Source organism: Heterocephalus glaber, unplaced genomic scaffold, assembly GCF_053883595.1.
Source record: "Heterocephalus glaber isolate CG9 unplaced genomic scaffold, H.glaber_assembly_v1.0 deba00001729, whole genome shotgun sequence".
In the NCBI taxonomy this organism is placed as follows: Eukaryota; Metazoa; Chordata; class Mammalia; order Rodentia; family Bathyergidae; genus Heterocephalus; species Heterocephalus glaber.
In genome coordinates this window covers 8,639,699-8,663,813 of record NW_028258440.1, presented here as the reverse complement: position 1 = coordinate 8,663,813, position 24,115 = coordinate 8,639,699, and positions in this window count along the sequence as shown.

Genomic DNA, 24,115 nt, shown 5'->3' with positions numbered 1-24,115 from the left:
TCATTGATTTTGAAAGATAATTTTGCAGGATACAACAGTCTAGGTTGGAAGACATTTTCATTTAGGACTTGCAATTCTTCACTCCATTCTCTCCTTGATTTGAGAGTTTGTGTTGAGAAATCTGCCATGATTCTGTTGGCCTTTCCTTTGTAGGTGATTTGTTTCTTTTCTCTAACTGCCTGTAGAATTTTTTTCTTCTGTTGCATTCTGGGATCTAGACTATTATATGTCTAAGTGTAGGTGTTTTTTGGTCATGGCTGGTTGGAGTTCTATATGCCTCACTTATCTGTATGTCCAATTCTCTACCTCTGTCTGGGAAGTTTTCTACTATTACTTCTGTGAACAGTTTTTTTTTATGTCAATTATACTTTCTCCTGTTTTTTCATGGACTCCTATGAGTCTTATGTTATTCTTCTTTGCATCATCTAGCAGCTGTTAGATTGATTTCTCATGGTCCCTTACTATCTTTGAGAAATCTCTGTTTTCATGGTCCTTAACTGCAATCCTGTCTTCTATATCTGATATTCTGTCTTCAGACTCTCTTAGTCTGCTCTGCATGCTTTCAATGGAGTTTTTAATCTCCTGAATATCTGTTTGAATCTGTTTCATGGATTCCATTTCTTTCTTATGTTGGGGGATCATGTTTTCCATTTCTTTCTGATGCTGGGCATTCCTGGCTTCCAGCATGTTTCTGATCTCATCTATTTTCTTATCTTTTTCTGCTCTAGAGCTTCTAATCATGTCTTTCACTCTGTTCACCATGTCTGTATTTACCTGGGAGATTATTCCTGTTTTGAATTTTTCTAGAGCCTCATGCATCTGCTTCGTTACTTCCTGTGCTATTAGTTCAGGGTGTCCAGGTAGTTGCTTAGCAGACTTTTTCTCCTCATTTCCCCCAGAATTTCCTTTTTGTGACATGGAAGCCTGCCTTTGTGCCTTGCTTAAGTGTCTTCTCAATTTTGTTTTTGATACTGTCCTTGGTTTAATTCCTGGGTTGATATTTCAAAATAGCTTAATGTAGGTGTCTTTGTTGCTTGTGTTTAAAATCCTTGTGGAATGATTGCTTTTCAGAGGTGTCTTCCAGATATAGCTTGTGTTTGGGTTTTGAGACTCTAATGACTCTGAGCCTATTTTTTTTTCCTTATACCAGGAAGGAAAACTAATTAAGTCAATCACAACATGTTAACCCTTATGACATAGTCAGCAATACCGTAGCATCAAGCACAGCTTAGAAAATGACAGTTTGTGGTAGTTATTAATCTATCACATTTAACTATGTGAGTTAAATTAAAACTGAGGACCAACCCAACATAAGTTTATAATGAATAAACTCTTCAGTATAGCATCTTTCCCCTTCAGGGTGGGGAGTTAAAAGGAGTTGGGGAGGGAGGGACAGGTAGAAAGATCAGGAAAGATTAGCGGTGAGGCCAGAAGACACAAGAAGGTCACACGAACTCTAAGAAGTTGTTAAAGGAAAGAGAAAAAGGCCGAATGAAAGAACAAATATGTGAATAGAATCACCTAACAGCAACAGGGAGGCTAGATACCGAATTTACTTTCCTATAAATCTAAGGATAAGAGAAGGAAAAAGAGAAGAAAAGAACAATAAAGGAGAAATCCAAATTCAGTGCAGAAAGGAACAAATGGGGAAATGAGGAGCAATGTGGGACAGCGAGACGAGTGAGAGAGAGAGAAAAGGAAAAGATAAAAGAAAGAGAAGAAAGAAAAGTAAAAATTTCAAGAGTAAAAAAAAGTAAAAATTAAGAATTAAAATAAGAGAAAAAATTTTTTTTCTTTTTTACAAATAGCAATAGAAATTATGGGCCTCCGTCAGGGTATGTCTCTGCTGTCACAGTAGGCAACGTAGGAATCCATGTGCATATACGAGTCAATGAGTCTCAGCAAGCCAGCAGCAGACCAAGTACAGTGGTCTAATGTGTCTTTATTGTAGAGATTCTCTTTACTTTTCTGCTGAGCTTCAGTTTTCATCGAGGAGCCTGAGAAGCCTTCTTTCTGTTACTAACTTCTGCTCTATCTTGTGGCGCTCAGGACAAGGGTCTTTATAATCTTCTGTGCCTCTGTAGTGCGGGACCAGGTAGCAGAAAAGCCAGAAGGCCAGAGGAGAGTGGGGGTGGGGGAGTGCTGGGCCTTGGAGGCGCCAGCGTGGCTAAGTGGTCCTCACTGTGGCATGGGCAGAGCCCGGGACTGCCGCGGAGCTGTAAGCTGCTTGTCTCACCTGGCTGGTGGAGGCTTGGAGAGCGTTGGATGGGGGGTGGGGCTGCAAGATGCCCCTGGGACCTCACTGTGGCTTGGGCGGGGCCCAAGATGGCCTTGGAGCTTCAAGCTGCTTGTCTCACCTGGCTGGTCGCGGCTTGGAGAGCCAACTAATGGAAATTTTAATGGATACATAATAAATTCTTATGGCTATAACTACAGTTTTAGGGTATTATAAAGAACATAAAACCATATGATAAATTGTAAATACCGTCAAGATAATTCTTAATAGACAGATCCATCTAAAATTTCTTTCATTTCTGCCACAGGATAAACAGCACAGTATGAGATTTTTTTTGTTTTGTTTTGTTTTTTGAGACAGGGTCTCGCTTTGCAATTCAGGCTGGCACTGAACTCACTATGTAGCTTAGGCTGGCCTTGAACTTGCAGTGACCCTCCTGCCTCAGCCTTCCGACTGCTGGAATCATAGACATGCACCACCATGCCTGGCAATATGAGATTCTTAACAATTTTGTTTCTTAAAGAATTGATATTGATAGTCACTTAGTGTCTTATGAAGTTTAATTGCCTTTTTAGAATTTTATATCCTTTATTATTCATTTTTTACTATCTCCTGGCCTAATTAATCAAATAATTAACTTTAAAAGGAGGTGTTCAGGGAACTCTGACATGCTAGAGTAACTTGCAAAAATTAATTTAAACCTAAATGAACTTCTGAGCCAACACAATATTCCTTTAAAGAAGTTTCAAGGAGAATGTGTTCAATACCACGGACTTTCTATATAAACAAACTCAGTAAAGGGCCTAAAAGAGTATCTAGAGAAAAGATAAATGAAAGGCGAATAGACCTATCAAAATAAATTTTCTTCTCTAAATTGATATTGCAATGTTGTTTATTTCTATGCTTGAACCCATGAGGATCAAGCACTCAGATCAATGTCTATATTATTGAATGTCTATGGATTTGAGACTGTAGGCTGTCTTGAGAGATTTTTTTCGGTCAATCTTCTTGCCTTCAGGTGAGAGTATCTCTAAACTAGTTCAGACAGATGAGTATTGTAATTTTAATGATTTGTAGAAAAAGCAGTCTCATGACCTTCTCCTTTAATTCATTTCTTTTTTGAGAGATTCTCATTATTTAGGTATTTATTTACAGTAAAACACATCTCTGAATCTTTTAGCCCAGATACAGCAGTGTACCTAGAATGATGCAACTCAGAATGGAGCAACTCAGCAGAGTTAAGTACAGAGAGTGAAAGGCCTTATTTATTTTTTCCCTGGTTTCCTAGTATTTAAAATCTTATAGTAGAACTACTTATGTGAAAATCTTAAAAATATCTCCACAATTCTCAATTTGGAGTTCACAAATTAAACATCAAATTCCAATAACAATTGCTGGAGCAAGAGAAGCAGGAGCAAATACAATGTTTCATGGAAAATGTGATAATACAGAGAAAACACATTTAAAACAAATGTTCCCAGATGAAAGTGAAATGGAAAACACTGACCAGTATCTGGATTTCTTTACAGACATCCAAAGAACCTATAGAAATGATAATTGGCAGTGAAACAATTGGGTTTGCTCATGGAGGTGAAATCATTGAGGCCTACATGGCATGAGAAACATAGCTTAAGGAGATATTATATAGTCAATTGTAATGTATAAGCTGCTTCCCCACCAGTGCTAATATCTCTACCCACCTTAGAAATAAGATTTCAATGCTGAATAATTTTTTAAATTTTACTAAGAAAGAATGTTGAATTTTCTCTTGCCCATCCTCAATTAGCTGCCATGCTAACTGAAAAGAAAGAACAGAAACATATTCCAACAGACATTCTTAAAGTATGTTTTATAAGGCCGATAAATTATGATTTCTATTTTACCAAGTTATCAGCCAGGATGGATGGACATGAATTAAGTGACGTGTCATATCAATATTGTCAAAGAATTTTTATTCTCCAAAATGTTCCCACGTAAGAGTAAAAGAGTGAATATATATTTTATAATCTTTTCTATCAGCTGAATTTAAAATAATTTGGAAGCAAGAGTAACTTTTCAGACTAGATTACTAGAGAAATATAATTATATTACCTACCTCAACTATATTCCAAGATACAGCACTGCTAGTGTTTGTTTAACAATACACTTCAGGGGCCCCATAACTTTGAGTATCTGCAAAATATTGGAATAAGAACATAAAAAGAAAATTAAAAATTTGGCTGACTTTTTGTCACCTTTTCAATCCAGGGTTTGTGCATAGATAAGATTAAGAAGTTGGAGTAAATAAAAATGATTTAATATCTGCATTGAAATGACAATTTATTCTGTATCTATTATGTGCTCTATCAATTCATCTTTGAAGTGTTTGCTCCAAATAGGTACCATTCATTATTTCCACTACTGAAATCCAGTATCTTTTAAAAACAGATTATTTACACACATATAGTAATAAAAATAAAATGTTTTGAGCTTTGGATTAACAGAAAAAAATGAATAAAAAGTTCAGAATTCTCAAGTACCACTTTACCTCTCTACTCCACCAGGCTTCCTACTCCTGCCCGTTCTCCTCATTATTAAAATCTTGCGTAAGTATAGTATATTTCTTACAGTTGACGTAATGTTGACACATAATTATTAATGAATATCTGTAACTGAAAATAGGGTTCACGCTTGCTGTTGTTCATTCTATGAGTTACAAATGTATAGACATGTACCAACTCACAAAATCATTATGAACAGATTCTGGGCCCTAAAACTTGCCTAACCTCCATCGATTTATCCTTCTTTCCTTCTCACAGAACACCTAGCCACCACTGATCTTGTCTCCATTGTCCTCTATTTATAATTATACAATATTTAGCATTATCACATTAATTTCTTTTACTTAGCAATATGTATTTAAGTTTTCTCTCAAGTCTTTTGTTTGATAGGTTTTTTTTCAATTTTATTGTGGAATTATAAAACTTTTTATCCACTCACTTAATGAAAGAAATCTTGGTCACTTCCAATTTTAGAGAATTATGACTAACGGGGCTATAAACTTTGTACAAATTTTTGGTTTACCACTTTGGTTTCTGTTGTAGTCAGTATTTGCAAGAGAAAAAGATGTAATGCAGGACACAGAAATTCACAAGATTAGCTGACCATATCTGCCCACAGACTCAAATGTAGAACAGTGCAAGAGATCTGACCATGCTAGAGATCCAAAGAATCCAGCAAAGGCCTGGAGCCCAAGGCAGCATCAGTATCAGGGGGCCAAGGAATCTGCAATGGAAAACTGAAATGTCTGCACAGGAAAACCCAAAGGCTGGTGCTGGAAGCTAAAGAATTTGCAAGGAAAGCCAAGAACAATGCCCAGTGTGAAGTGAAAGACCAGATCTCCTCCAAAGACAACAGCAACTATCCTTGGCAAAGGTGAAAACTAGAGCTCCACTGAAGAGAATAATCAAAGCCCGTCTGAAGAAAAGCCGCCAGAACAAAGGTCTTCCAAGAAAATCAGCATGAAATTCTCCCTTCCCTTTTTCCTTTTATATCATTCTGACAACAAGCCTCCTTTAGTGGGTCTTTCCAAGCCGAGAACCATGCTGACGCAATTCTGCTGGGGGCTCCCACGGAAGTTGACAATTAATTAATTAACCACCACACTTTCCCACCAGAAGTGAATGAGAGTTCCTGTTCTCCACACCCTATGCCAGCATTTGGTCTTGTTAGTGTTCTGGACTTTGGCTATTCTAGTAAATGTCTATTCATACTGCTTTGCTATTTCATTTTACAATTCCTTGTCAACATTTTGTGTCTATCTTTTCATATGATTATTTGCATCCATATATCTTCTTTGAGGAGGTGTATCATCAGATATTTTGCTTATTTTTAAAGTAGGTCTTTTATTCTTTTATTGTTGAATTATAAGTGTTGCTTGCTTACTTTTGAAATTATTACTTTATCAGATATGTGTTCTCCAAGGACTATTTCACCAGTCTGAAACTTGCCTTTCTATTCTCTTAACATTGTCCTATAGAACAAATGTTTTTAATTTTAATTAAATCTAATTTATTCATCTTTAGATTTTATATGGTTCTCTTGGTGCTATAGCCAAGAATCTCAACATATAAATTTTCTGTTGTACTAGGTTTAAGAATTGTATAGGTTTGAGTTTTATAGTTAAGTCTATGGTTAATTTTTGGATACTCATTGTGAAAAGTATAGGCTTTGTGTTGATATTTGCTTATTTAACGGGAAATTATGTAATTTTTCACCATTAAGTAAGATGCTAGCACTAGCTTTTTATTGTTGATGATGGTATTTATATACTTTAAAAAAAAAAAAAACCCAGTGCCTCAGACAAACTAACCATATACCGTACCATGGAGCTGTATCCACAGTTCCTGTAGATATTATTTATAAAGTTGAGGAAATTTTCCTATATTTATAGTGTGCTGAAAGATTTTATCATAAGTAGTTGTATTTCATCCATTGCTTTTTCTACATCTACTGATATGTTTATATGATTTTTCTTTTATATACTGTTGATATACAGATTACATTTTTTTTTTTTGAAGAATGAAGCAGCCTTACATACAGAGACTAAATCCCACTGGTTGTGTATAAAATTCTTGTATGTATTAGACTTCATTTGACAGTAATAGTTGAGGGATCTTACATTTATCTCCATGAAAAATTTTGGTCTTTAGTTTTTCCTTTCTTATGTCTTCATCTAGCTTTGTTATTAGGGCACGTCTGCTGTTACAGAAATAAGAAATCCCCTCTACTTTTACATTCTAGAAGAGATTTTAAGAAACTATTACACTTTCTTCTGTAAATGCTTACTAGAATTTACCAGGGAACCTATCTGTGCTTGTGCTCTCATTTTTGGCATGTTACTAATTATTAATTCAATATACCTAAGACTATTCAGATTGATTTCCTCTTTGTGTATATTTAAGTATTTTTTTAAAAATTAATTTTTTGTTAGTGCATGTTTGTAGTACATCATAGTTACATGCACAATGAAAAGTTGGTATATGCATATAACATATCATAATTATTTGTAAATCTCCTTCCCCCTCCATCTTTTTGATCCCTTCTCTTTTCTGAAAGATCCATCTCTCTGTTTCTTTGCTTGCTTGCTTGCTTGCTTGCTTGCTTTTTTTTTTTTTGCTTTTTTTTTGGTACCAGGGATCAAACTCAGGACCTTGAGCTTTCCAGGGAGGTGCAGTGCCACTGAGCTATATCCCCGGGCCTCCCTGTTTCTTATTATCTAGTCTTTATTTTGCTCATTAATAAATTAATATTTTAAATTTTAGTAAATATTGTCTTTAAGGAATTGATATATATATATATTTATCTAAATTACCATATTTGTGGGCATAAATTTACTAATCATACACTTGGTTATTTATATCTCTGGGTTTTGAATCTTCAGATTTAATGAGTTGTGAATTGAAAATCATCAGCAAAAAATTATATAATTTTTCTTTTACTTTATCCCTAAAGTATATGACATAACAATTATTTCCATGGAATTTCCATCATACTATTCTTTATAGAAGAACTAGAGATGATTTAAAGTATATGGGAGGATATGTACAAGTTACATTTGAACACTATCCCATTTTACATAGAGTATTTGAACATCTATGCATTTGGTATGGGGAAAGTGGTCCTGGAGACAATTCCCACTGTATATCAAGGAATGACACAATTCCTTTTATTATTTTTTAATACCTGAGATTAATAGTAATAACTCCTCTTTTCTTCTGATATTAGTCATCTGAGTTTCTTTTTTTTAAATAGCCTAACTAGAGTCTTCTTGATTTTGTCTTTTCAAAGAGTCAGATTTTAGTTTGGTGTTTCTCATTTTCCTGTTTACAATCTCATTAATTTATGTCATAATTTAATTTCTTTAATTTTTTTTACTTTGGATTCAATTTATTCTTTTTTCTAGTTTTCTATAATGGGAACTTAGCCTATTGAGTTTCAAATCTTTAAAAAACATATATATATATATATATATATATATATATTGCTATGCATTTCTCTCCAAGCACTGCTTTTGCTCTTTTGCTTCATCTTACACATTTTGCTAAGTTCTCCTTTTATATTCATGTGGTTTTAAATATTTTTAAAATTTGTCTTATAATTTCTTCTTTTAAAATTATAACTATTAGATTTTTTCTAGATTTCACATGTGCAATATTTTTCTCTGTGAGTCTGGCTTATTTTGATTAACTTGATGACTTCCATTTCCATTCATGTTTCTGCAAATTACATGATTTTGTTAATTATGACTGAATAATACACCATTGTGTATAACCATCACATTTTTTCAAACCATTTATCTGATGATGGGAGTATAACCTGATAACTCAGTTATTTTATGAACAGTGCCACAATAAACATGAGAATACAGATACCTCTTTTGTATGCTGACTTGGATTCCTTTGGGTATATATCTAGATCCAGTAATATAGTAGTAATATAGCAGTTCTATTTTTTAGTGTTGTGAAGACACTCCCCACTGTTTTCATTGTGGCTGTATTAGTTTACAGTCAAACCAATAAGTGTATAAGGGTTCTGTATTTTCCTGCATCTCCATCAGATTTTGTTAGCTTTTATATTAATAATATCCATACTGACTGCTGTGAGATGAAATTGCAGTGAAGCTTTGACTTGTATTTCCCTGATGTCTAAAGATGATGATCAATTTTTCATATATTTATTACGGATTTTACTTCCTCTTTTGAAAAATGTTTGTTCAGCATATTTGTTCATTTAGTAATGATTAGATTACATTTTTGGGGGTGATACATTTTTTGAGTTCTTTGTTTATCCTAAATATTAACCCTCTGTCAGTTAAAAAGCTAGAAATAATTTCTCCCATTTTGTAGGCTGTCTGTTCACTTTGTTGATTATTCATTTTGTTTTGCAGAAACTATTTAATTTGATGTAATCTTATTTGTCCTTGGTTGCTATTATTTCCTGAACAATTAGAGTCCTTATCAGGAAATATTTGGTGGTAAAAGTAACTGGAAATGCTTTCCTTCTGTCTTCCTCTAGTAGTTTCACAGTTTCACTTCTTACATTAAAGACTCTGATCCATTCTGAGTTAAGTTTTGCAGGGTAGGAGTTAGTGATAGTGATCTAGTTTCAATCTTCTACAGGTGGGTGTCACGATCTCCCGGTACCATTTGAAGAAACTGTCTTTTGTCAAAAGAATGTATATTGACTCCATCTTTAAAAATCTAATGGCTACAGATGTAGAAGTTTATTCCTGGAAACTTTATTTCTGTTTTTGTTACAATGGCTCTACTATATATTTTGACATCTGGTACTATGATAGCTAGAGAATCGTTCTTTTTGCTCAGAATTACTGAAGCTCTTCAAAATGTTCTGTATTTCCATAAGAATTTTTGAATTTTTTCTAGCTCTGTGAATAATGTCATTAGTATTTTGATGGGGTTAGCATTGAAACTGTGGATCATTTTCAGGAGTATAGCCATTTTAATCTTTTTTTCATTAAGTTTATTGGTACATTTTAGGTATACATTACGATCACATTCATCATTGGGAATTTGTTCCTGTACATGATAAATATTGGTTCTTGCTTTTTCCCTATTCCCCTTTCTTCCCCTCCAGTCTTCCACTCCTCCATATTTACAAGAACATTTGTTTCTGTTATTTCCTTCTTTTCTCATACTATTCCTTACCTTCTTTCCTCCCCCCTTCCTACATCCCCTTCCCTTTTGGATCTTCTCTTTTTATTTTACATTATCTGTTGTTATATATTTTGGTCCTCATTTATACTCTCAGTTTCTCACATCAGAGAAACTATTCGGTATATACACATGTGTGCCCTATTTATTTTATTTAAGAGTATGGCCTCATTCTCCTAGTCTATGAGCATGGAATGATTGCACATCTTCTGGTGTGCTCATCAATTTCTGTTTTCAGTGTTTTATCTTTCTCACTGTAAAGATTTCCACCTGTTGCTTGGTTAGGCTAGTCCTATATTTTTGTTTTGTTTCTGAAATTTTAGGTTATTGGGAATGAGTTTATTTTCATGATTTCTCTCAGAAAATTCTTTATTGGTGTATAGGAAACCTATCAGCTTTTTAGGTTGATTTTGTACCAGTTACTTTGCTTAATTTGTTTATCAGTCCTAGGAGACTTTCAGTAGACTCTTCAGGGATTTATACTTATATAATTATATCATCTGGAAACAGGGAATATTTGACTTCTAACTTTGTTATTTGTATCCCATTTATTTCCTTCTTTTCTTTGACTATTCTGGCTAAAATCTTCAGTAGTATTTTGAATAAATATAACATTTAATTTTAGAGACAATACTTTCAGTTTTTCATTCTTCAGTTTGAAATTTTTTAGCAATTTCTCATCACAGTAGTGGCAAAATGACTGGCTTGAAAATCCACCAGGGGAATTGGGTTTGTCTGGGTGGATCAAGAAGGTATGACCTAGGTATAGTCCTAGGTCCTTCATCTTTGGTGCTGCTACCCAGCTCTACTTCACAACTAACCTGAACCAGTCACCTTTGCTCCACCACATGATTCTGCCATGGAGCTTGTGCCCTATGGACTGATTCCCCTGAAACCAAGATCTAAATTAAACCTCTCTGCTTTTAAATCATGACTCAGCAAATAGAAAACTGACTAATATCATATGTAAGATAAATAATTCTTCTACATGTACTATGTTTAGGGATTTTATCATGAGCAAATATTGGATTTTATTCAAAGCTTTTTTTTTTACATCTATTAAGATGCTCATATAGTTTTGGCCTATATTGTATTTATTTGGTGTATTACATGGATTGATTTGTGTATAGTGAACAATAATGAAGTGAAGCCCACTTGATCATGGTACATGATATTTGATGTTGAGTGGATTTGCAAGTATTTTTGAGGATTTTTACATTTTTGTATATCAATGATATTGGTCTATTGTTTGTTGTCGCATCCTTATCTGGTTTGAGTAACAAAGTAATATGGCTTTCAAGAAAGAATTTGGAGCTGGGCGTGGTGGCACATTCCTGTAATCCCAGCACTCAGGTTTTCAACTTTATTTTCATTTATGTAGGTTTTCTTTATCTTCTTTTTGATTATTTTGGTTAAGAGCTTTTTAATCTTTTTAACTTCAAAGAACCACCTCTTCATATTGTGTTTTTTTTTAACTAGGCATTTTTTGGTATAAGTTGAAACTGAGTTGGAGATGTAATACAGTGGCAAAGACACCACCAATTGTATTTGAAGGACTCACTCAGTTCATTCTTCAGCTACTTTGATAAGAAAGAAAAACCAAGAATCAAAACATTTTAAAAACAATGTATATATTAAATAAAAACAACATGTATACCACCAGTAACTGTAGAAAAGTAAAAGGCAAAAATAATACAGAATAGATTATAACTTAAAATATTAAAAATAAAATTATTACTAGAGAAAAGAGGAAAAACAAGTGAAAATGAAAAAGGAATAAAATGAGAGATTAAAAGAGATAGTTAATTCAATTAAAAACTAGAAAACACATAAACTTAGATAATCATAAAAAATAATGAGAGAAAAGCAACCAACCAACACACAAAAGACACAAAATTTTCTTCCTTGAGGCACTGAGAAACAATGATTGAGTCTGTCATTTTCAGAATCTCTAAAATTTGAATCCATTTATTATAGAGGGGTTGTGGATCATAGCCGCAGTTAGATGTCTTCATTCTTCATTCTTAGTTCCAGCCAGACAGGATGTTACAGTTTATTTCTAGATGTCCTCCCAAAGCCTCATGTGCTCATAGGTGGAACTTTTGGGAGGTGATTGGAACATGGGGAAATGATACTCATCAATTGAAACTAAATTTAATGTTAGGAGGTGGAAGCATTTCAATGGAGGTTGGTCACTTGGGGTATAGCCTGTATCTCCATCCTTCTTCCCTTGATCTCTCATTGCTTCCTGCCAGCATATCATGAGCTGTTTCTTATCTGCCATGCCCTGCTGCCATGCCATTTTGCCTTGGACCCAATTGACTTTGAACTGAAACTTCTACAAAATGTAAGACAAAATAAACCTTTCCTCCTTAGAGCTGGGGGTGTTGGCTACTGCATCTCAGTGACAAGAAAGTAACTAAAACAGAAGGCAAAAACGTTTAGGCTAGTATACAAGGTGAGCCCTGCCTACCTAGACTACTAGTGTGGGTCAAGTTACCACTGTCCATGGGAAAGCTGTATTCATGCCAGAGGCTTTTATTTGTGTACTGAGGAAGTAGCAATAGTCAGAGCTGCCTGTGAGTTCTACAACTAAGCGTATAGATTTTCATTCCATTCAGGCTACACACCTATTGAATGATGCCATAAAAAATCAGCCCATGTCTTCTCCCCTCAGTTTGGTGGTATGCATGCCAATCATCTCTGGAACCCCCCCCCCCCCCGCAACAGTCACATACAGATGTGTGCTTTACTAATCTGCTAAGTATCTCTTCATTCAGTCAAGTTGACAACCATGATTAAGCATCACACTCTGGAAACTCTTTTGCTTGGAAATAAATAATACTTTAAGTCTCACCCATATCTCATCACTCTGGACTTCAAATTGTTGAGCTGAAGCTGGGATTAGTTAAGATCTCTGGAGGCATTAAAATGGGAGGAATGTAATTCTATTGCTAGAGGGATGTGAAAATTAGGGTCTGTGAGAAGAATGCTATGATTTGAACATGTTCTCTAAAACATATGTAGTCCTAACTTAATTTTCAATGCACACTATTAGGAACTGAGGCTGAATGGGAGGTGTTTAGGTCATAAAGGCTCCAGCCTCATGAATAGATAAATGTAGATTATTAAAGAGCTTGAGCCTATGTGTTTATTCTCTTGCTTTTTCTTGCTCTCTTGTACAACTTGCCTTTTTCCATGGGATGATGCAGAAAGAAAGCCACCACAAAATGCCACAAATTTGATAGTGAACTTTTAAACTCCAGAACTGTGAGAAATTCATTTGGTTTCATTAAAAATTAATGATTCAGTTGATGTGATGTTTTAGCAACAAAAAATGGAAAAACCAACTATCCTTTCTAATTTTTTGTTCATTAAACTTGCAGATGGAGCATTGCTAAAATCTCTACCTATTATAGTGAATTTATTTTTCACCTATCAGTTTTTGCATGATGTATTTGTATGCTCTGTTATATGAGTAGACATTAAGGATTGCTATGTGTTCTTCAAAACTGTGTTCATTTATTATCACGTAATACAACTTTTCAGTCCTTAAAACTTTCTGTTCTCTAAAGTAGGCTTTTATTGAAATTAAAATAATTACACTAACATTCTTTTGATTAGTTTTAACATGTATCTTTCTCTATCCAATTATTGTTCATTGCCTGTGTCCTTATAATTAAAATGTTTTGTACACAACATAATTGGGACTTATTTTGTTGTCCCACTTTAAGAGTCTATTTTGCTTAATTGATATATATGGAAAACAGATTTTAACTACATTGTTTGGTCAATATATACCATATTTGCTTGTTATTTATTTTTACTTTATCTGTATGTTTTTTATCTTCTACTTTTTTGCCTTTGTATTTTTTAGTATTTTGTGAGTCACTGTTTCTCCTTTCTCAATATATCATTTATATATTTTAATAATTGTTTTCATAAAGAATGAGAAACTAGAGACATTTATAACTAAATTGGTGCACATTGGGGCCATAATCTAAAGTGAAATAAATAGGGCACACATGTGTAAATACGGAATAGTTTCTCTGGTGTGAGAAACTGAAAGTGTAAACAAGGATCAAAATGTGTAACAGATAATATGAAATAGGAAGAAAAGGTCCAAAGAGGAAGGGAAAGCAGGAGGGGTAGGCTAAAGGAAAGAAGGGGAAGGAATAAATATGAGAAAAGAAAAAACGAAAACCAAGTCTTTGTAAATTGGGAGCGATAGAGGGGTTGAAGGGAGGGCAGGGGAATGGGGAAAAAGTAAGAACCAAGATATATCATGTAAAGGTACAAATTCCCAATGATGAATGTCATCATATTATACACCTAAAATGTAGCAATAAACTTAATGAAAAAAATTGTTTTCAATGGTTGCCATTGCATTTACAATATAGAGTTACAAGTACCTTTCACATATTTCTACTTATAGGTACTTTTCACATATTTCTATGGCAAATCTAAAGTTATACAAGTACTATAGAGCATAGTATTTTCAACTTTGCTTTCCAGTCCCTTGCAACATTGCTGTCCATTATTTTATGGTATAGAAGATTTAATCACCTGATAAATTGTTGTTGTTATTGCTTTGAACAAATTAGAAGGGTGATCAAACCATATCATGAACATTTACATTTAAAACATTTGTTAGCGTGAAAGATACATCTTTAATAATCTCCCTCCCACAAGCTTCCCTTCACTTTGAAGATACTTACTCTATCATTCTTGCCACCTTGTGAAGTAGTTCTGGAAGTCCTCTTCTCTGCCATTACATGTGATTTTAAAAAAAATTTTTGTTTCCTGAATGCCTTTTTTTTTTTTTTCTCAGAATACCTTCTAGTAGAAAGGCAGGCTCATAAAAAATATCACAGTATGTTCATATCCACTTTATTCTGGAAAAATGTGACTTCAGTTTCTTCCCTAAAGTCAAACTCACCATAAAAGTCAAACATTTTGAATCAAATCTGGGCAAAGAGGCAGTCACAACGTTAGAAATAAAGACATGAATAAAGAAGTGCAAAAAGCTCCAGAAAGTGGCAAGAATTATAAGATTAGTGTGCTCAGCATTATGGGGAGTATTTTTTTTTCTTAAATTCTTTTATTGGCACATTTTAGGTATGCAATATGTTTACATTTATCATTGGGTGTTTGTACCTGTACATGATGTATCTTGGTTCTTATTTTTTCCCCATTACCTCTGCGCCCTTCACCACTCCACCCTTCCCTATTTACATAGACTTCGTTTCCATTTTTTTTTCTTTTCTTATAATTTTTCCTTTCCATTCTTTCCTTTTCCCATCTCCTCCCATCACTACTACCACTTTGGACCTTTGCCTATTTCAAAGTATCAATTATTAGTTATTAATCCTTTTAATCCTTATTTACACTCTCAGTTTCTCACACTAGAGAAACTATTCGGTATTTACACATGTGTGTCCTATTTATTTCACTTAAGAGTATGGCCTCAAATGCATCCATTTAGCTATAAATGACTCTAGTTTCTCATACTTTATGGCTGAGTAGTACTCCATTTTATACAAAAAACACATCTGGATAAGGGGAGTATTTTGAAGAGGATTAATGACAATGTGCCTTTTACTGTAATAAGTATTTTTTTAATTTTAACAAACACAATATTTTTCAATCAGAATGTCTATAACTTGGTAGGTAAATTAAAAATAAGAAAAAAAATAATTATATCTTCTTTCACAGTCTCTAATTATCTTCATTTATTTATACATTCTCAGACTTACCATAATTGCTTACCATCTGTCATTTTCCTCCTTCTATTAGTTAGCATTCCCATTGCTAGATACAATATCCAACAATCATAACTAGCAAGATGTAAGGTTAAATTTAGCCCAAAGTTTGTACAAATTCAGTCCAAAATCAATTGGCTCAAGACTGAAACATGATGGCAGAAGAGCATGTTAAAGCATGACTACTTAGTTCATGGTGGCTGGGTAATAGAGCAGGGGAAGATCACTAGAGAAGAACAGACTCCATAACCTTCCATGATCCACCTAGAAACATTCATGAGCATATATTTGTAATCTACTAGGGGTTTCTTAAACTAGTAAAGTTAAAAAGTCAGGATTAACAGCTACAATCAACCCTTTGTCAACTTCACACACACACACACACACACACACACATCTTCTCAAACCATACTCAAAATCCAAATAAAGATATTTAAAAGTTCATAATTCTGCCTAACATTATACAACTATCACCAGTGCAATAAAAAAGCAATAACCTTTCCCAAAATATCAAGTGTTAAAGCATCTTCCAAAATTACAAATCCAAGTCTCTTTGAGAAACCAAGCCAACACTTAACTATGAATCTGTGTAAAATTACATAATCTCAAGATTAAATGGAATAGGGTATATATGTCAATTCTCAAAAGGAGGAATAAGGGGCTAGTAAAAATTTGGACCAATGCAAGATCAAATACCAGCAGGGTAACAATGAAATTTTGTATCTCCATGTCTCACATCTGGGCACATAGTGGTAAAGTATGAGTTACAAAGGTATATTCAGCCCTGTCCTTATGGATTTGCAGGTTGCAACACACAAAGGATCTCTTTTGGGCTGGGTCCACTCACAGCCTGAAGCATTTCTCAGCAGATTACCCATATTCCTTACATCCCCAATTTCCTGAGCTCTCCACTACACCTTCAGTTTCATTCCCACAGCTTTATGCATTGCCCTCTCAGGGGCTCCTCACCTGGTCCCTGAAGCCTTCCTCTGAAACCTATAGAGAGGCATCCATTACTGCACAACTCTTGTATTATGTATGCAAGTAAAAACTGAGTCACATGACTAAAGACAATATCTGGTGTCAAAGAGTCAATAGACAGGCCTTCATGGACCATGACTTTAGTAGACTCTAAATTGCTGAACGGCTGTGCACAGTGAAATGAATCATAGAGACTCAATTACTTAAGAGGCCTTGTTGGAGCAAGGATCCTAGGGACTCTCTACTTAAATGAAAATATAATACTTTTGTACCCTTCAGCTTGCCATGGGTGGGGTCTTGATTCTTCTTGTCCTAATACAAAGTATATGCTTTCATTGTAAAGGTGCATATCACCTCAGTAGCCACAATTCTGTTGGCCCCAACTTTACACATGGTTTGTTCTGAACTGAAATTTAAGTATTTCAAATTTTTCTGTTTGGACTTTTGACCTCAAATCTTATTATACATCTGGCTAAAAGCAGTCAGTACTATCCAAGCTACAGCCTGAATTTGGGGCTGTCTTGAATTTTCTTCCATCCAATGAATTATTCCACCATTCTCAATCTCAGTCTCCTATAAACACTCAGGAAATGAGCAAAGTAGAGACAAATTTTCTGCCAGTTTGTAACATACATACCCTGTATGACTGCCCATGCAGTCCTTATTCTCAACTAAATCTTCCTGAGACTGACCTTTTATTGTCTCCATTTCTATCTGCATCCTGGTCTTCTAAGCTCAGACCAGAATCACTCACCAAGCTCTGTTTACAGCAATCAGCCACTCTCATGTTGTGAATTTTGTCAGAGTCAGCAGGTAGAACACAGTATGCTAAGTTAAATGTAAATTATATATAAGCAATGAATAATTTTTAGTGTAAGTATACCTCAAAATATTATGAGACATAAACTAAAATAACTTGTTTATTAGAAATTCAAATAGTCCTATATTTTTATTTCCTCAACTTGACAAACCTTCATTAAGTGCTACAGTCTTTGTTTCCAGCCAGTACTGTATATTCTCCCTTAAAACACTGAGTCCCATGATTAAGTCCCTAAAATTAAATTGGTTTTTTAACAATGCCATATAGAAAATGAAAAACTCTTTTAACTGTTCATTCCCTATAATACTATTTTAAATTCCATAGCTTGGTTTCCAAGGCCATTCATAATCAGATTTTGACATAGTTTGGGAGCTGCATCATCTACCATAGATCTTTAGGCCATGTGAATCTTATTCCCCATGAATTTTTTGTCACTACTTGAACTCATTTCCAGATTGTAGAATGATTCCTTTCATGTGAAAGGCCCAATTCCTGCTTTATTAAATAGAAAATGCTTCTATAATTTAAGCCAAAATTCAAATATTAATTTTCAGTAATAATTTTGTAATCACTTTTAATTACAGGGCTTTGAAATTTTAATTTTCCCAAGTACTTGTCTTATGGTAACATTTATTCCGATGCTTTGTTTATAACTGTCATACTGTGCTTCAGTGGTCTGCATACTTGTTTGTCTCCTCCTCACTTAATCATAAAATATCACAAATAAGTGAAGGCCATGCTTTTTTATCTCTTCTGCCTAATGACTAGCAGAGAGTTCAACAATCTGTAGATATTAAACAATTTGACTGATACTTTACTCACAAATATCACAGAAGTTTGATACCTTTCACATCTGACAATTGATAAAGTAATACTTAAAGAAATCTACTTTTTACTCCATTTCCCCTGTTATTACTTAATTTTATTAGTCTTCTTTTATATTTTGCTTTTACACTACCAAAGTTGGTCCAGATAACTTTCATTAAAAGCTACAATTCCCCACTGTGTTCAACATTGAATTTTATATTTGTAATGATACACAGAAATCCATTGAAATATCTAATTTAATGCAGAGGCCTTTTCTGAAACGTCTTTGCAATTGATTTGCTTCAAGGGGGGTTTATCTAAAATTGAGTTAAATGCAATATACTTTTAAAATTCAGAAAAATAATGTAGTGAAACTCATAAAGTCCAGGCAAATTGCTATTCACATTCTGATATATTTGCTAGCACTTCTCCTGAAGTGAGAAAGTTTGATTAGTTGTTAAGACCGTATTTCCCCCCCTCAAATAATAATGAAGAGACATAACTATGGATTATAAGCAGTAGCAACAATACATAGAAATTTCAGCAGACCATATCTGATTGTTTCTTTTTTCTTCCTATTTTTGCTAAGGCTGTTTACTGTATGCAAAGGCCAGTATGGCAGAGGAGATGCACAATGCATCCAGCAAAAGATTATGTACCACAGAACAGCCTAAAAGCAATAAATTCAGTAACATTGTTGGAATGATTAGCAGAATTAAAAGAGAGACCTAGACCTGGCAGTCAAATGGAACAAACCCCTCTGGTGAAGATGCAGGAAGACGAAACAGATTACCTGTTTGTTAATGGCTATGAATGAAACCACTGGTCATTTAGAGAGGGAACTCATCCAGGAATTGTCAGCCTCCAAAATCAAAGAGACTATAAATTAGTGAATTAAAAATCTATGAATTAAGTATTCTACGAATTTCAAATCTATTTCTATGAATTTATATTTTTATCACAAATATGAGGAGAATGAAAAGGGGCTACAGCCCTGTTAGTTTCAAACAACTGGCCAAAATCTTCTGTCAGATGCAGACTCAAGGAAAGTCTTATATCATGAATATAATTACGAAAGTTATTGAAAAAATTGTGCACAGGTATAGCTATTACCTTTTTCTTCTAATTCATTTTTTCCATTAAGATTATTGGTACATTTTAGGTATACAATACAGCTACATTCATCGTTGGGATCTTGTACCTTTACATGATGTATCTTGGTTATTATTTTTCCCCCTTCCCCTGTCCTCCCTTCATCCCCTCCACCCCTCCCTATTTACAGTGACTTTGTTTCCATTTTTTCCTTTTCTCATATTTTTTCTTTTCCCTTCTTTCCTTTCCCCTCCCCTCCCACTTCCCCTACTCCTTTAGACATTTTCTTCCTGTTTCACAATATCAATTATACATTTTGATCCTTATTTATACTTTTAGCTTTTCACACCAGATAAACTATTTGGTATTTACACATGTGTGTCCTATTAATTCGCTTAAGACTATGGCGTCAATGTGCATCCACTTAGCTATAAGTGTCTCTAGTTTCTCTAATTCATTGAGAGCTATTGACTCATTTGTACTCCAAGTCAAAATTTGGCAGACTTTGCAGTAGGATCAAACATATTAAATCGCTGATTCTTTTCTCCTGATCAATTTAGCAATCTGCAAATACTTTTGAAATACTTACATAAATGTTGTTCATAAGGTCTTCCATCATCCAATGATATAAAATCTCCACAAATCTCCAAAGATCTATGTCAGTGGCAAGGAGTCATAAAGTACATACATTTTGTGAAGAATTTTATTCAAGCAATAAAGTAGAAGAAAAATTATATGTTCACATGAAATAGGCATACAATCATTACTAAATGATCTACAATATTTAATGTAGCCATAAACCATGAAATTACAATTTACTTATTTATTTATTTACTTGCTTACTTAAACCAATTGAATCTACTTGATTATTTTTTTCAGGAGTATGATAACTTCACGGAATTTTTTGTTTTTAGTAAAAATGTGAAAGACAAATCATGGAAGTCAACACATCATGAATATACATACTTACTGAGATAAATGGAAAGAAATTAGTACCCCTGTGTTCATTTCAGTTTTGCATAAACACAGCAACCTCGACATTTAAGTGAATGATATCATGTTGAACGTAAAACTTAATGTCATTTAATTTATGTTGTTATGAATTATCTATACAATTTATTATGAATTTATCTACATTTCTAGACTTTGTGGTGATTGTATCTTTATTAATATGTTATGAAAAAAATTAAAATATGGGATCTGAGGTAAAAGATATTTTTTAAGACTGCCAAATTGGTCTCTACTGGCATTTTAATATATTTCATTCTCATATAGAATACTTCTTTCTAGTAGAACTTGTTTACATAAAATTTTTGTGACACATTTTTATGTGTTGAGTTTATAAAAGCTGTACAATAATAGTTTTTTTCATTTATTATATATTTGTCACTATCCAAAACTTTTAAAAATAGAAAATTAAATTATTCAGTATTTAGAGATACATGTTTTATTATGGTGCAGGCCAAAAGTTTAATAAATTTCTTACACATATTCACTCTCTATCTGTCCCCGTTTCTGTCTCTTGCCTCTGTACTCACACATAAACACATACTTAGAGTGTATTCTAGATTTCATTATAGGCTCCTTAATTGTATATATGAGTTAAATCTTTGTGAATGCAATTGAATAAGGGACATGCCTCACAAAGAGTACATATACAATGCATGAAGGTCCTTTTCCTTCATTGAGTATGACTGATATGTGGAGGGAGTAGGTATTACTAAAAATAAATGGCTTTTTATCTTGAATCATGTCTACCAAATAATCTCCATTTGTTGAGTGCTTAAAGGATACTTTTAATCACCACAGCATCTGTCCTAACTTTGACACAGCATGACACATGCCTTGATATGACTGATTATAATGTCTGAAGTCAAGTGCAGTAAACATTTTACTCTAACTTATAGAAGGTTCTTATTGAAAGCATCTTCAGTGAGTCCTTCTTAGTAACTCTGGTGGCTGGAAATTTTTAAGAGTAAATCTTTGGGCCAGGGATTTAGCTCAGTGGCATAGCGCCTGTCTGGCAAGCACGAGGTCTTGAGTTGGATCCCTGGTACCAAAACAACCACAAAAAACAAAAAACAAAAGTAAATCTTTGCCTTTTAGAAGTGTCTAATCGTTCATTAAACATAGATATTATACAACTTACATACCCAGTTGTTCAGTTCCATTTGAAATCCTCATATTCTCTACTACACGCACCTGATTCATATTAGAATTTCACATATTGGTTGATTTCATGATAGCAGCCATTCTTTCTGGAGTGAGGTGGAATCTCAGCATTGTTTTCACTTGCATCTCTCGAATGACCAGTGATGTTGAACATTTTTTCTTATGTTTATTTGCTATTTTAACTTCTTTGCCTGAGAAATGTCTGTTCATTTTGGATGCCCAGTTTTGGATTGGGTCTTTCAATTTGGGAGGTCTGATTTTTTTAAGTTCTTTATAGATTCTAGATAGTAGACCTTTGTCTGAGGAACAGCAGGTGAAGATTTTTTCCCACACTGTGGGTTGTCTCTTCACACTGTTGGTGGTTTCTCTTGTTGTGCAGAAGCTTTTTTTTTTTCTTAAATTCTTTTATTGGTACATTTTAGGTACACAACACGTTTACATTTATCATTGGGTATTTGTACCTGTACTTTCAATTTCTCACACCAGAGAAACTATTCAGTATTTACACATGCTTGTCCTATTTATTTCACTTAAGAGTATTGCCTTGTGAGAAACTGAAAGTGTAAACAAGGACTAAAAGGTATAATAGATATTGTGAAATAGGAAGAAAAGGGGCAAAGGGGAAGGGGAAGTGGGAGGGGTAGAGGAAAGGAAAGAAAGGAATGGAATTAATATGAGAAAATGAAAAATGGAAGCAAAGTCTTTGTAAATAGGGAGGGATGGAGGGGTTGAAGGGAGGGCAGGGGAATGGGGAAAAAGTAAGCACCAAGAGAGATTACGTAAAGGTGCAAATTTCCAATGATGAATGTCATTATATTGTATAAATAAAATGTACCAATAAAATTAATTTAAAAAAGAATTTTACTTAATATTGTACATCAAATTAGTTTCAGTTTTATACTTTTGAGAAAATTCAAGAATATTTTGATATCTTCAGCCATTTTTACACAATCATACATGAAACCCCAAGACAAATGGTAGCGTGGCAGATCAGAAAAGTTTGACTAGTTGTATCCTGGTGGAATTGCTGCTTGTTGAAGTTTCAGTAACTTACTATCATACTAATCGACTGTACAGTGGCCTGTTTACTTGGTCCCCATTGATTGACATATAAGTTGCTATTCTTTTTGGATATATATGAAAACTCTCATATATGATAATACTATTCAGATAAATGTGAAATAATTTTTAGCATTTTTTTGAAAATATATTCAAATGTAAATTTATGCTGGATTGTTTTCCAAACCAAAATTAAAAGAGTGGGCACATGCTTAAGTAAGAGGGAATAAAATATTTATTTCCCTGGAAATTACAAGTACAATGTCTGTCCAAGATCTGAACATGTGTATGCTTTTTACAGAGTTCCTATGTATATTACATAAAAATTGAGACCTGTTTTTTTTCATAAAGTTTATTAACCCTGAATCATCAAATGTATACAGTATAGCAATTAAAAGTAGTAATAATGACGTATTCTGATGTGGTTTCTAGGATCTAGTTACATAGATATCCAAGGAGTAACTGACTCCATCTCCAGTGAATGCTTTACACATTTACTGAGACATAACATAAGTAATTCCGCTCTTTCATGAAAATATTGTTTGTCCACGAGTAAGAAGTTTTCAATTAGGAATTCATCATAAAATATTACAGGTTACATATTGTAATTTCATGTGATATAAACTGTATCAGAATCAATTAGGGAGAAAAAAATCCAATTTCTTTTTCCTTTGCACATTTTTCATTTTTTAATGGTATGTATAATTATAAAATAAAATACCACTTCTCATCTTTGACACTCTTTATAGACAAAAATAGAAATTAAAAGATGAAAGATTATGAAGCTGTGTTATGGGCATTGTAATTCTTTCAATCAAAAGTCTCTAAATGAATTACAGTAGGAAAATGATCATAACTAGCATATGTATGAAGAGACTCAACCTCCACTTCTTAAATTACAGCTTCTTCCAGATTAAAGCAACACTCTTATAGAGAAGTGTGCTTTATATCCTCTGGAAACATCCTTTTTATTGCACTAGAAGCCAGTGTTGAATTTTCTGAATAATTACATAAATAAACCATACATTTTACTTGTGTGTCCATACTTAATGATATATTGTGCATGTTACTTTCAAAAATATGATTTATAACATTTTATATTACCACACAGGGGTGTTTACTTGAAAAATGTACTTGGAAAATATCATATAAAATGATGTTATTTGATATATATTAAGAAATGAGATGATTTTTTTTCAAGAAAAATGCATCCTGAAAAACTGTGTTTCAATTAAATTGCCCTGAGGGCATTCTTGATTGAATTTTAAGATTTAAATAATGTAACAGACTAATGAATATAAACATATAAATTATATTTATTTTATTGTATTTTATTTTATGGTGCTATGGATTAAAATAGTTCTGTAGGTGAGTGATACCTTCAAAGAGTATAAAGCGAATAGATATTGTGCAAGTCTAAGGATTTTAGCATATGTGAAGGAATATTTTAAGCAACTTTTGAAGGTCAGTAGCC